Source organism: Hypanus sabinus, chromosome X2 (genome assembly GCF_030144855.1).
Source record: "Hypanus sabinus isolate sHypSab1 chromosome X2, sHypSab1.hap1, whole genome shotgun sequence".
Classification (NCBI taxonomy): Eukaryota; Metazoa; Chordata; class Chondrichthyes; order Myliobatiformes; family Dasyatidae; genus Hypanus; species Hypanus sabinus.
The window spans coordinates 16,451,772-16,467,504 of record NC_082739.1 but is presented as its reverse complement, the minus strand read 5'-3'; positions in this window follow the sequence as shown (position 1 = coordinate 16,467,504).

The following is a 15,733-nucleotide window of genomic DNA, read 5'->3' as shown; positions in this document are numbered from 1 at the left end:
TGGATTACAGACCTACCCAGGAATGCATAAAGTGCACAAAGCAGTGCAGGCATTACAATAAATAATAAACAAGACAATAGGCACAGTAGAGGGTAGTAAGTTGGTGTCAGTCCAGGCTGTGGGTATTGAGAAGTCTGATAGCTTGGGGGAAGGAACTGTTACATAGACTGGTCGTGAGAGCCCGAATGCTTCAGTGCCTTTTCCCAGATGGCAGAAGGGAGAAGAGTTTGTATGAAGGGTGTGTGGGGTCCTTTTTAATGCTGTTTCCTTTGCAGATGCAGTGTGTAGTGTAAATATCTGTAATGGCGGGCAGAGAGACCCCAATGATCTTCTCAGCTGACCTCACTATCCGCTGCAGGGTCTTGCGATCCAAGATGGTGCAATTTCCGAACCAGGCAGTGATGCAGCTGCTCAGGATGCTCTCAATACAAACCCTGTAGAATGTGATGAGGATGGGGAGTGGGAGATGGACTTTCCTCAGCCTTCACAGAAAATGTGTGTGCAATTACAGTTTTATCATAGCTGATTGTGCTCCAGGCATTTAAACTACAAAAATCTAAAGTTTAAATGTACTAAAATACACACAAATGCTTGCTTTGATACAAGATAATAAGTTTCCCTGTATACCTTATGTCCTTTAAGTAGCGAGTTCAGGAAAATTGTATGAACAACTACAAATGCTTTCGTTCAGTGATACCTAGATACTGTTCAATACCTAGAAAATAGCTGATGAAAGACTATGGTGGGAGATGAAAACAGAATAAAACATCATTAGTTACAATGATGGAAACCAGCTATACCATCAGAGTATTCAGTTACAATTATCCATGCCAAGTACAAGCTTGTATGTGAGCAGCTGCAGTACTGAAAAATATAACTGTGTTTACTACCATGCAGCACTACTCTGGATAAGAACTTGTATTTATATGTTCCTGTTACATATTTAAAACATGTTGCCTTTCACATGATCACTTTCAACTAAAATATGCCAATGAAGAACAAAGAACTATTAAGATGATGGCCATAAAAGAAGCTTGATGAGAGCTAGATATCAAGGAATGCTTTAAAAATAAAAATTAGACTCCCGCCTACCCCTAAAACTCTCCCAAAAATGAAATTTAATAACAGCCATTTCTGCGTTATTCTGCATCAGCCATGCCTTACAATCAGTATCAATTACATCATGCTCTATAAAACACTTGTTTTGAAGCAACACATAGAACGTGGACCATCTTGTCCTGGGAATGACCATGGCTGTACACTGCTTCACAATATGTTCTTCTCAGCAAAATCTTGAGCTGATAATCTTGCCAGTTAAATCAACAACTTAATCTTCAACCCTACACTTACCAATGTTGTAAAAACACCCCATCAGCACAAGTTCCAGTCCTCTCACGAGCTCTATCCAGTTACCCTTATCCCATGCTTCAACACCAGGATTTACAGTCACTGTCCACATGATTACCCCAGTACAAGGCTGCAATTTACTCCATCCTTTCCCCTACCCCAATAGTGGTCACCTTGCAATTCACCAAACAGGTTGACCATCTAGCCATCATGAACCTAGTCTGTTCACAGAAAACAAGGCAGCACATTTTCTATGCTGAAAGAAAATGTAACGTTCAATCAGTTGTATGGCAGATACTAGATCTTGCACACAGCAGAGACTCAATGACCGGCACTGCCAAATTGCTTTTGAAATTCTATCTATGCAGTTTTAAAGAGGAAGAAATAGAGAATTACTGAGCAAGATCCAGATATTAGCATCTCTGTAGATGCCAATTTGGAGCAATTAAAACCAAGGATGCACAAGAATTGGATCAGCACAGAAATGGCTGAGGAGCTGGAATAGAGCTCTCACATGGGGAAGATGCTTTGAAAACAACAAGGAACATTCCAATAATCAAACTGCTGTTCAACATGGAGCTTGTGCTGATGTCAAACAATACGATATATGATTGGTGAATGGGTCATGGTGTGAGCCAGGGAACAGGCAGATATTTGAATGACAAGATTTAATCTTGCTTGAGCACTTTGCACTGGCTTAAATTTTACTTTTGGACAGGCCTCACCCCATTCACCTAATTGTATGCTGACAACCTAGTGTCCAATCAGTCTAATCCCCGGCCACAACAAAAAAAATTCCATAAATGTCAAGGGCTTGGGCACTAAAGTGTGAAGAAGCAGACCCACAAAATTAAATGGTCACAGGCATGTTCTTACTTAAAACATGTGGTGTACCCATTTGGGTGCACTTGCATTGCTAAACCAGAATACACACAAGAGAGCAAAAAAAAATTCAAATTAAAACAGATGAGCAGTGTAAGCTACTGAAATTAGGAAATGTGATACATCTCTATCAAAAATAATTGCCAGATTCTCTTCATACAATCATCTATAAAATAAAGATCAAAAACCACAGATACTGGAAATCTGAAAAAAAAGACAGAACATGCTGAAAATACCTTTCAGACCAGGCAGCATTTGTGTAGAGAAAAACAGGTTTGCACTTCACATCTGAGATCCTTTCGCAGACCAGTAATGTTAATTGCATTGTTCTTTCCATAAACGCTGCCTAATTTGCCAAGTGTTTCCAGCATTTTCTGTGTTTATTTCATCTATGGAAAAGTAAAACATTAACTATAAAATTAGAATTGTTAAATGTTACATTTAAGCAATCAAAAACTTCTACAGATATATCATAGAGAGCATTCTGACATGCTGCATCACCATTTGGTATGGTGGGGGGGGGGGGGGGGGAGGCTACTGCAGAAGACCGAAAGAGATACAGATGTCATAAAATTAGCTCCATCACAGGTATTAGCTTCTGTAGTTTCCAAGATATCTTCAAGGAGTGGAGCTTCAGAAATGGGGCATCCATTATTAAGAACCCCCACCACCCAAGACATGCCCTCTTCTCATTGTTATCATCAGGAAGGAGGTACAGAAGCTTGAAGGCACACACTCAGCAATTCAGGAACACTTTCTTCCTCTCTGCCATCAGATTTCTAAATAGGCTGCTGAAATTAAACCTGATTCTGATTATGCCTGTGGTATATCTCTGAAAGGGTAAAGAGACTTGTTCTCTTACAGTTTTTCCTTGTGAAATAGCCATTTATCCATGTTCAGTTAAGAAACTCTGCTGCCACCGTGATCCTGGTAGGGTGACACACGTAACAAGTGTTGAAAATAAAAGCAATTCTCCTGTTCACCTTTCTTTTAATGATCTTAAGTTAATGTTCTTCATTTACTAACAGACCAAGCTGCAAAAGTGGCTTCCTTAAACTTACCTGACCAAAAAGCAATATTAAAAAATACCTCTTAGCTGATCTCTATTTAAATTTGGACTTTCATATTGTCACCTATAAAACCCTCCCGATGTTCTTGAAATTCTCTCTAAAATATGGCCTACCACACAGCCCAATATTCTACTGTGATTAATCAATGATTATCATGTATTTAATTTTCCCTCCTTAATTTAGTGGTCTTTCACTATTTATAAAACACAAGTTGTAATAAACTTTATTAGCTATGCCTTGAAACCTAGATATGCAGTACAGTTTTGGCAGCAATAAACTGAAAAACCAATTCCAATCACCCATCCCCCCCCAATCCCCAAAGGGGAACGCAACCAGTTTTAGGTCAAATCATGCTGCCCCATGGGTAATTCTGGAAATAATATGTAGTGCTTAGTAACTCTTATCCAGGCTCAGATTGTGTTCAGTTCCATCATTTACATCTTTTGCTGCAGATCTTCATCCTCCCATTCCCCATCCTCACAATACCAATCTGTACTAATATCCTAAATGCTTAATCCACCAATAACTAACAACACCTCCCCCCCTCCATCCTCAAACCAACATATTTCAATCTGGCAACATGTAACAAATGGTACATCATGTGCTACTGAGCTACTGTCCAGTGCTACTGTCCCAAATTATTTCAACATACATAAATTATTTGGATGAAGATATCAAAGGCATGGTTGTTAAATTTATGAAATAAAAATTGGTAAATGTAAATAGTCCTATGAGTAGGCTAGAGATAGATAAGTGGGATCAAAGTTCGAAATTTGAAGTGAATTTATTACCAAAGTACATATATGTCATCATAGACAACAATGAGATTAACTTTCTTGTGAGCATACACAGTAAATTCAAGAAACACAATAGAACCAATGAAAGGCCATAACCAAAAGGATGGACAAACAACCAATGTGCAAACTATGCATATACAAAACAAATAATAATATTTATTACTTATTTATTATTATTGAGAACATGAGATGAAGAGTCCTTGAAAGTGAGTACATTGCTTGTGGGAACAGCTCAGTGATGGGGTAAATGAAGTTGAGTGAAGTTATCCCCTGTGGTTCAAGAGCTTGATGGTTGAGGGGTAATAACAGTTTCTGAACCTGGTGGTGTGAGAACTGAATCCTGTACCTTCTTCCTGGTGGCAGCAGTAAGAAGACAGCATGGCCTGGATTGTGGGGTTCCACGATGATGGATGCTGATTTCCTACGACAGTGCTCCATGTAAATATGTGCAATGGTGGGGAAGGCGTTACCTGTGATGGACTGGGCTATATCTACTACTGTTTGTAGGATTTTCCATTCAAGGTTTTCCACCACACGTCTATGGAAGTTTGTTGAAGTTTAAGATGTCATGACGAATCTTTGCAAACTTCTAAGGAAGTTTACAAATTTCTAAGGAATTTCCAGTTTCCTCATCTTGAAGTCAATAATCAGCTCGTTGGTCTTGCTGACATTGAGTGGCAGGCTGTTGTGGCACCACTCGGCCAGGTTTTCAATCTCCCTTCTATATGTTGATTTGTCACCACCTTTGATTTGGCCAACAACAGTGGTGTTATCAGCAAACTTAAATATGGTTTGGGAGCTGTGCTTAGCCTCACAGTCATAAGTATAAAGTGAACAGAGCAGAAGGCTAAGCACACAGCCTGTGGTGCACCTGTGCTGAGGGAGACTGTGGAGGAGATGTTGATGCCAATCTGAATTGTCTGGGGTTGCAAGAGAGGAAATAGAGGATCCAATAGCACAAGGAGGTATTGAGGTGCAGATCTTGAAGCTTATTGATAAATTTTGAGGGGATGATGGTATTGAATGCCCAGCTGCAGTTAATAAAGAACATTCTGACGTATGCATCTTTGCTGTTCAGATGCTCCAGGTTGAGTGAAGGCCCAAAGAAATGGCTATCAGCTGTGGACCTGTTATGATGGAAGGCAAGTTGGAGCAGATCCAAGTTGCTTCTCAGGCAGGAGTTAATATGTTTCATCATGTTTCTACATGGAGCATTGTCTCAGGAAAGCAGCCATCATCAGTAACCCCCACCACCCAGGACATGCACTTTTCTCACTACTGCCATCAGGAAAGTGGCACACGAGCCTCAGGACTCGCACCATCAGGTTCAGGAAATGTTATTACCTCTCAACCATCTAGCTCTTGAACCGGAGGGGATGACTTCACTCAACTTCAATTGCCCAATCATTGAAACGTTGCCACAACCTATGACTCTCTTTCCAGAACTCGTCGCCTCATGTTCTCAATATTTATTCTTTATTTTTTTATTATTATTATTATTATTACTATTTTCTTTTGGTATTTGCAGTTTATTGTTTTTTTTTACACTGGTTGAATGCCCAAGTTAGTGCAGTCATTCATTGATTCTGTTATGGTTATTATTCTATTATGGATTCATTATGTATGCTCGCAAGGAAATGAATCTCACGGTTGAATATGATTATATATATGTACTTAGATAATAAATATACTTTGAACTTCGAACCAACCTCCCAAAGCACTTCATCACAGTGTATGCAAGTGCTACTGGATGATAGTAATTGAGGCAGGTTGACACATTCTTGTTAGGCACCTAATTGAAGTCTGCTTGAAGCAGGTGGGTACATCAAACTGCTTAAGCAAGAGGTTAGAGACATCAGTGAATACTCCAGCCAGTTAAACACCTGTCCTGATCAGTACTTGGCCAGGACATCTGGACCATACGCTTTCCATGGGTTCACCCTCCTGAAGGATGCTCTTGTTGGCCTCAGAGACTCTGTCATCTGGGGATGACAGTGTCATCTGGGGATGACAGTGTCATCTGGGGATGTGGGAGTTTGTGAAGGTTCCTCCATGTTTTGATGGTCAAAATGAGCAAAGAAGATATTGAGCTCATCTGGAAGCAAAGCTTCGTTGTCACCCATGTCACTTGGTTTCACTTCGGAAGAGGTAATTGTATTCAAGCCTTGGAACAGCTGTCAATCATCCTTCAGTGACTCAAGTTTGGTCTGGAATTGCTTCTTCCCACATGAGATGGCTTTTCGGAGATTGTACTTGGACCTCTTGTATGTTACTTGGTCACCAGACCTGAATACCTCTGATCTGGCCCCCAGCAGATTGCAGATTTCATGGTTCATCCAGGGCTTCTGGTTGGGGAAGACTCCAAATAATTTTGTGGAGACACACTCTTCTACAATTGTTTTTATAAATTTCATGACAACCAAAATAGATTTTGCCTTCATATTATCCAAAACTAGAAGCAATGAAGCAAAGTGTATGCAGGTTACCTCAACTATCATCCAGTAGCACTTAATATTCACAGTGATGAACTGCTTTGAGAGGTTGGTAAAGAAACATATCAACTCCTGCTTGAGTAGCAACATGGACTCAATTCAAATTGCCTACTGTAACAACAGGTCCACAGCAGATGCATTGGCTCTTCACTCAACCGTCGAACATCTGAACAGCAAAGATGTGTACATCAGGATGCTCTTCATCGACTACAGCTCAGCATTGAATACCACCTCCTCAAAACTTATGAATAAACTCCAAACAAGTCCTTGGCCTCAATAGCTCCTTGTGCAATTGGATCCTCGACTTCCTCACTTGCAGACTCCGGTCAGTTCAGATTGGCAACAACACCTCCTCCATGATCTCCATCAGTACAGGTGCACCACAAGCTATGTGCTCAGCTAACTGCTCTACTCACTTTACACTTATAGCTGTGTCGTTAAGCACAACTCCAATGCCACATTAATGTTTGATGATGACACAACTGTCTTAGGCCGAATCAAAAGTGGTGATGAATCAGCATGTAGGAGGGAGATTGAAAAGCTGGCTGAGTGGTGCCACAACAATAACCTCTTACTCAATGTCAGCAAGACCAAGGAGCATGTTATTGACTTCAGAAGGAAATCAGATGTCCATGAGTTGATCCACTTTAAAGGATCAGAGGTGGAGAGGGTTAGCAACTTTAAATCCTTCAGTTATTATTTTGGAGGAGCCGTCCTGGGCCCAATACACAAGTGCAATTACAAAGGAACCACAGCAGTGTTTCTACTTCCTTAGAAGTTTGCTAAGATTCAGTATAACATCTAAAATTTTGGCCAACTTCAATAGATGTGTGGTGGAGAGTACATTGACTGATTGCATCACTGTCTGGTATAGAAACACCAATGCCCTTGAAGGAAAATCCTACAAAAAGTAGTGGATACTGCCCAGTCCATCATGGGTAAAGCACTCCCCACTATTGAGCACATCCACACAAAACTTTGTCGCTGGAAAGCAGCAGTTATCATCAGGGACCCTCATCACCCAGGAAATGCTCTCTTACTACTACTGCCATCAAGAAGAACGTACAGGAGCTTCAGGACATACACCACCAGGTTCAAGTACAGTTATTACCCCTCAACCATCAGGCTCTTGAACCAAAGGGGATAACTTCACTCGCCCCATCATTGAAATGTTCCCACAACCTATGGACTCACTTTCAAGGACTCTTCATCTCATGTTTTCAATATTTATTACTTATTAAATTATTATTATTTGTTTTTGTATTTGCATAGTTTGTTGTGTTTTACACACTGGTTGAACACCCAAATAGGTGCAGTCTTTCATAGACTCTATTATGGTCATTATTCTATTATGGATCCAAAATGAAACTCAAGGCTGTATCTGGTGACATATGTACTTTGATAATAAATTTACTGTGAACTTTGAACTAATAAATCTAAAAACAAAAATGTTGGTGATACTCAGCAGGTTAGGTCACATCAAAAAAACTAATAAAAAAAAAACAAAAAACAAAATGTTGGAAGTACTTGTCTTTGACCTAGTTTTTTTTATACATTTTACAAATTAAAAAAAACCCAAATCAGAATGAGGAACATTAATACAGTGCAAAATTAAGCATACAATGACAATATGATACAAAGAAAGAGAATTTTTTAAAAAAGCACCTAAATTGAAGACAAGTAAACTTGGTATCCTCCCCCAACCCCACAACACAATAAAAAAATTCCAGACCAACCACAACACAATATAGAGAATATAAATCAGGACAATCAAACTCCCAGACTGTGAATACACTTAGCAACAGAGGATAATAATGCCTACTACCAGAAAAAAAAAGGGAGCTGAAAGCAAGGGACCGAAAAAAAAAGAAAAAAAACCCTAGTCAAGAGGAAGGTTATCAAAGTTCTCGATAAAAGGTCCCCAGACCTTATGGAACTTTAAATCCGAATTAAGAACTAAATAATGGATTTTTTCAAGGTCCAAGCAGGCCATAATGTCGTTAAGCCATTGAGCATGAGTGGGCGGGGCAACATCTCTCCATCTAAGGAGGATCAAGCGTCTAGCCAGGAGAGAGGCAAAGGATAATATTCGGCATTTGGTCGGACTCAGACGTAAATCTGTCTCGCCCCAGAAACCGAACAAAGCAATTAAGGGGTTTGGTTCTAGGTGCTGATTCAGAGTATATGATAACGTAGTGAAGACATCTTTCCAAAATTTCTCCAAGCTGTGACAGAACCAGTACATATGAATAAGAAAGGCCTCGCCCCTCTTGCATTTATCACAAAGCGGACTAATGTTAGGGTAGAATCGAGATAGTTTAGATTTAGACATATGGGCTCTATGAACAATCTTAAATGGTAAAAGACAATGGCGAGCACAAAGAGAGGTTGAGTTAACCGATTTGAGAATCGAATCCCAACTCTCATCAGATAAGGAGATATTTAAATCCTGCTCCCATGCCATTTTAATTTTATCCACAGGGGCCCGTCGTAAGGCTGCTAACTTATCTCGAATAACTGATGTTAAACATTTACCTAGTGGATTAATGGAAAGAAATAAGTCCATAGCATTTTCTGCAGGCATTTCAGGAAAGTTAGGAATTAAAGGAGCAATAAAGTGTCTAATTTGGAGATATCTAAAAAAATGAGCATTGGGCAGATTGAACTTAACAGAGAGCTGCTGAAAAGAAGCGAAGCGATTATCAATGAAAAGATCTTCAAAATGCCTAATGCCCTTCCTATACCAAACATGGAATGCTGAATCGTATGTAGTAGGTAGAAAAAGGTGATTATGTACGACAGGGCTGGAAACGGAAAAACCATGGAAACCGTAGCATTTCCTAAACTGAGCCCATATACGCAAAGTGTGTCTAACAAGAGGATTAGCTATTAATCTGGACAGACTACTAGGGAGTGCAGAGCCAAGAAGTGCAGAGATAGATAGTTCTTTAGTGGAGCTCAACTCCATTGCCACCCAATTAGGGCGCTCAGGTTGGCCATGGAAAAAAGACCAAAAGGTAGCACAACGTATATTAGCTGCCCAATAATATAAACGAAAGTTAGGTAAAGCCACGTTTTTGGAGATGGATTTTTACTAATTCTAGAGCGCTTATTCTTCCACAGATATGACAAAATAATAGAGTCTAAGGAGTCAAAGATTTAGGAATAAAAATTGGGATAGATTGAAATAAGTATAAAAATTTGGGGAGAACATACATTTTAACAACATTAATACGACCTACCAAAGACATACATAGAGGTGACCATTGTACCAGACTCTGTTTTATAGTATATGAAAGATTGGCAAAGTTTTCACAAAAGAAATCTTTAAACTTCCTTGTGACTGTAATTCCAAGATAAGTAAATTGATTATAGACTACTTTAAAAGGGAGATCACGAAATGTTAATTCTTGTGCTTCTTTACTAATTGGGAAAAGATTTTTTGTTTTAATCGTAGATTTGCAAAAAGTGCAGCTATATTGATTTTCGAATAAACTCTTCTCAGGATTCCAGCCAGGTACAGGTATCAATAATAACCAATATTTCGATGACAAAAGTTGTCATCTTCATCAGGGATGATGCCTGAGCATGTATGCTCCAGTGGCATTTATACCCCCTTAGTCCATCCCTCCCGATTTCCTGATTGTCTAGTCCTCATCCAGTCAGGTTTACACTTTCCCATCTTGCTTACAATTGAATTCTAGTTTTTACTTGGAGTGAGACCTGTGCCTTTGTTAAAATACTTTTCTTCTAGTTTTATTTCAATGGCTTCTTTTACCAGGAGGTCCCGAATGCCATTGGCATGGCACAGTAGTTTTGTGCCATCAAAGTCAAGCCATTTTGAAAGGTTGAACAAGTTAGGTCTCTATTCATTGGAGCGTAGAAAGTTGAGGGGGGATTTGATCAAGGTATTTAAAATTTTGAGAGGGATAGATAGAGTTGACGTGAATAGGCTGTTTCCATTGAGAGTAGGGGAGATTCAAACGAGAGGACATGATTTGAGAGTTAGGGGACAGAAGTTTAAGGGAAACACGAGGGGGTATTTCTTTACTCAGAGAGTGATAGCTGTGTGGAATGAGCTTCCTGTAGAAGTAGTAGAGGCCAGTTCAGTTGTGTCATTTAAGGTAAAATTGGATAGGTATATGGACAGGAAAGGAGTGGACGGTTATGGGCTGAGTGCGGGTAGGTGGGACTAGGTGAGATTAAGAGTTCGGCACGAGATGGCCTGTTTCCGTGCTGTGATTGTTATATGGTTATATTTTCAACATCTCCCTTAGTCAAGCCATTGTCCCCAGATGCTTCAAAACCTCCACAATCATCCCTGTAGCAAAGAAATCAGTTGTAGCCTGTCTGAATGATTACTGTCCCATTGCCCTGACCGCCATAGTGATGAAACGTTTTGAACGGCTTGTCAAGCCTCATATAACAGCCAGCCTCCCCTCATCGCTGGATCCTCTACAGTTTGCTTATCGTCCAAATCGCTCTACGGAGGACGGAATATCCACCACACTGCACACAGTTCTCTCTCACTTGGACAACAAAGACACTTAAGCCAGAATCCTGTACATTGATTTCAGTTCAGCGTTCAACACCATCATCCCACATAGACTAGCGGAGAAACTGTCGCTGCTTGGCCTTAACACTGCCATGTGTCGCTGGATTCTGGATTTCTTGACAGAGAGACCACAGTCAGTCCATGTTGGCAGGAACATCTCTGACTCCATCACACTGAGCACTGAATCCCAACAAGGCTGTGTGCTTAGCCCATTGCAGTTTACACTGCTAACACATGACTGTGCAGCCAGATTCAAGGAGAACCTGATCATTAAATTTGCCGATGATACCACAGGGGTGGGGCTCATCAGCAAAAATGATGAAACAATGTACAGGGAGGAAGTCAAACACCTAGAAGAGCTGGTGCAGTGACAACAACTTGATGCTTAATGTCACCAAAACCAAGGAGATGATCGTCGATTTCAGACGGTCTCAGCCTGAGCACACACCCCTCAGCATCAGCGGCTTCACAGTGGAGAGAGTGGAATATATCAAGATCCTTGGGGTGCAGATCTCGGACAATCTCACCTGGTCCAGGAACACCACTGGGATTGTGAAACGAGCCCAGCAGAGATTGCACTTTCTGAGGAAGCTTAAACAAGCATCACTCCCCACTAACATCTTAACTACATTCTACAGAGGCATGTTTGAGAGTGTGCTGACCTTTTGCATCACAACCTGGTACTCCAGCTGCAGTGCTGCCGACAAAAAAGCCTTGCAGAGGGTGGTTAGGGTCTCCTTACCTTCTGTCCAAGACCTCTTTCAGAGTCGATGCCTCCAGGAGACACGGTACATCATTAAAGACCCCTCACACCCTCTCCATGAACTGTTTGTTCTCCTGCCATTAGGTAAACATTACAGGAACATCAAAACTAAAACCACAAGGCTACTAAACAGCTTCCTCCCACAAGCAGTCAGACTGCTAAATAGATGCTCTACCCGACTCTGTTTTGGACACTTTTAACTTGCACTGGACACTTATAACTTGTTTTTAACTGACATGTGGTTGTTGTGTTTTACTATTTATTGTTATGTTTATTATTTAGTGTTGCGTTTGTTATGTTATGATTGCACTGCTTCTGGGAAACGCGGTCTCATTCTGCCCTGCAGAGCTGATGTACGGTTAGAATGACAATGAAGTTTTTGAATCTTGAATCTTGAAAGCAGTTTTCTGCTACTGCTGATTTCTCCAGGTAACCCAAACAGATACACCTCCTATGCTCCTTGATATGGGTTTCCACCATGCATCCGGTCTAACCGATATACACTGCCCTCCATTCACAGGGAATCCTGTAAACACTAGGCGGCCTGAATCTCAGATCATCTTTGACCTGCATAAGCTGTGACTGGAGCTTCCTTACAGGTTTGTGGATGGTATTAATCAGTTATTTCTTCAGGATCCTGGCGACCCTTCCTGAAACCGTGGAAATATAGGGAACAAACACGAATACACAATTCCTTGTCATTCTGCCATCACTGAGCTGAGTATGCGTACAGGTTTCCCCCGCTATCCAAAGGTAGAGTGTTCCTATGAAATGGTTCGTAAGCTGGAATGTCATAAAGTGAAGAAGCAATTACCATTTATTTATATGGGAAAAATCTGTGAGCGTTTGCAGACCCAAAAAATAACCTACCAAATCATGCCAAATAACACATAAAACCTAAAATAACAGTAACATATTGTAAAAGCAGGAATGATAAGATAAATAAAGTGCTCTTGGCAGTGCTCTCAGCAGAAACACTCGGCGCAAGCGCTCTCGGCAGAAGCACAGAAGCATTTTCTCCAGTAACCTTTAAGTTATGAAGCTGCCAAATCATACCAAATAACACATAAAAATACACAGCCTATATAAAATAGAAGTAATTTATGTAGTGTAGTTTCACTAACCAGAATCGGGAAGACATAGAAACATAGAAAATAGGTGGAGTAAGCCATTTGGCCCTTCAAGCCTGCACCGTCATTCAGTATGATCATGACTGACCATCCAACTCAGAACCCTGTACCTGCTTTCTCTCCATACCCCCTGATCCCTTTAGCCACTAGGGCCATATCTAACTTCCTCTTAAATATAGCCAATGAACTGGCCTCAACTGTTTCCTGTGGCAGAGAATTCCACAGATTCACCACTCTCTGTGTGAAGAAGTTTTTCCTCATCTCGGTCCTAAAAGGCTTCCCCTTTATCCTTAAACTGTGACCCCTCAGTCTGGACTTCCCCAACATCAGAAACAATCTTCCTGCATCTAGCCTGTCCAATCCCTTTAGAATTTTATACATTTCAATAAGATACCCCCCTCAATCTTCTAAATTCCAGTGAGTATAAGCCTAGTCAGTCCAGCCTTTCCTCATATGAAAGTCTTGCCATCCCAGGAATTAATCTGGTGAACCTTCTCTGTACTCCCTCTATGGCAAGAATGTCTTTCCTCAGATTAGGGGACCAAAACTGCACACAATACTCTAGGTGCGGTCTCACCAAGGCCTTGTACAACTGCAGTAGAACCTCCCTGCTCCTTTACTCAAATCCTTTTGCTATGAATGCCAACATACCATTTGCCTTTTTCACCGCCTGCTGTACCTGCATGCCCACCTTCAATGACTGGTGTACAATGACACCCAGGTCTCGTTGCACCTCCCCTTTTCCTAATCGGCCACCGTTCAAATAATAATCTGTTTTCCTGTTCTTGCAACCAAAGTGGATAACCTCACATTTATCCACATTAAATTGCATCTGCCATGAATCTGCCAACTCACCTAACCTATCCAAGTCACCCTGCATCCTCCTCACAGCTAACACCACCGCCCAGCTTCGTGTCATCTGCAAACTTGGAGATGCTGCATTTAATTCCCTCATCTAAATCATTAATATATATTGTAAACAACTGGGGTCCCAGCACTGAGCCTTGCGGTACCCCACTAGTCACTACCTGCCATTCTGAAAAGGTCCCGTTTACTCCCACTCTTTGCTTCCTGTCTCACAACCAATTCTCTATCCACATCAATACCATATCCCCAATATTGTGTGTTTGAAGTTTGCACACTAATCTCCTGTGTGAGACCTTGTCAAAAGCCTTTTGAAAATCTAAACATACCACATCCACTGGCTCTCCCCTATTCACTCTACTAGTTACATCTTCAAAAAATTCTATAAGATTCGTCAGACATGATTTTCCTTTCACAAATCCATGCTGACTTTGTCCGATGATTTCACCTCTTTCCAAATGTACTGTTATTCAATCTTTGATAACCGACTCTAGCATTTTCCCCACCACTGATGTCAGACTAATGTGAGCACACTGAGACAGTGATACAGTGAGCACAATGATGATGGCGTATAAGGCTGAGTCATCAGAGGTTGAGGTGGTGGTACACTGGGGTGTCATCTCATCGTCATCTATTTCCATCAGGGCAGGCAGGTCACCTTCTTCTATGTCTGCCTGCCTCGATGTCAAAGTTCGTTGTCTGCTGTGGTTGATGTAGAAGGCTTGAAAAACAACAGTATGCTTGACTGCTTAGCCTTGCACATTTTTCTATCATACAGTTCTTTGTAAGCACTCAAACCATCCTGCAAATACACCCTAAACCTATGTACCTTTTCAAAATTACAGTCATACTTTTCTGCAATCATTGCAGCATTGTCAATCGCAGAGAAAATCTCATGCAATTGCTTCACATTCAGTTCCTGGACGACTTCACTTTCGAGCCATTTGCTACTGCGTTCAATTTCAATTGTTATCCTTTCCTCTTGCAATTGCATCAGCTCTTTATCTGTCAGTTCTTGGTCATGGGATGCCAAAACCTCTTCAACATCATCTTCGTCAACTTCCACAAACCCAGCCTCCTTAGCCAAACTCACTATGTCCTTACTTCATTTACCACGATCTAAACACTTAAGTATGTATAGTTTTACACTAAGTGTAACACCCTTACGAGTTCTTTTAGGCTTTTCCGATACCATAAGACCATAGGACAAAGGAGCAGAAGTCGGCCATTTGGCCCATCGAGTCTACTCCGCCATTTCATCATGAGCTGATCCAATCTCCCCTTTAGTCCCATTCCCTCGCCTTCTCACCATAACCTTTGATGCCCTGAATACTCAGATACCTATCAATCTCTGCCTTAAATACATCCAATGACTTGGCCTCCACTGCCGCCCGTGGCAACAAATTCCATAGATACACCACCCTCTGGCTAAAAAAAAAGTTCTTTTGTATCTCTGTTCTGAATGGGCGCCCTGCAATCCTCAAGTCATGTCCTCTCGTACTAGACTCCCCCACCATGGGAAACAACTTTGCCACATCCACTCTGTCCATGCCTTTCAACATTCGGAATGTTTCTATGAGGTTCCCCCCTCATTCTTCTAAACTCCAAGGAGTACAGTCCAAGAGCGGTCAAACGTTCCTCATATGTTAACCTTCTCATTCCCGGAATCATTCTTGGGAATCTTCTCTGAACCCTCTCCAATGTCAGCACATCCTTTCTTAAATAAGGAGCCCAAAACTACACAGTATTCCAAGTGAGGTCTTACCAGTGCCTTACAGAGCCTGAACATCACATCCTTGCTCCTATACTCTATTCCTCTGGAAATGAATGCCA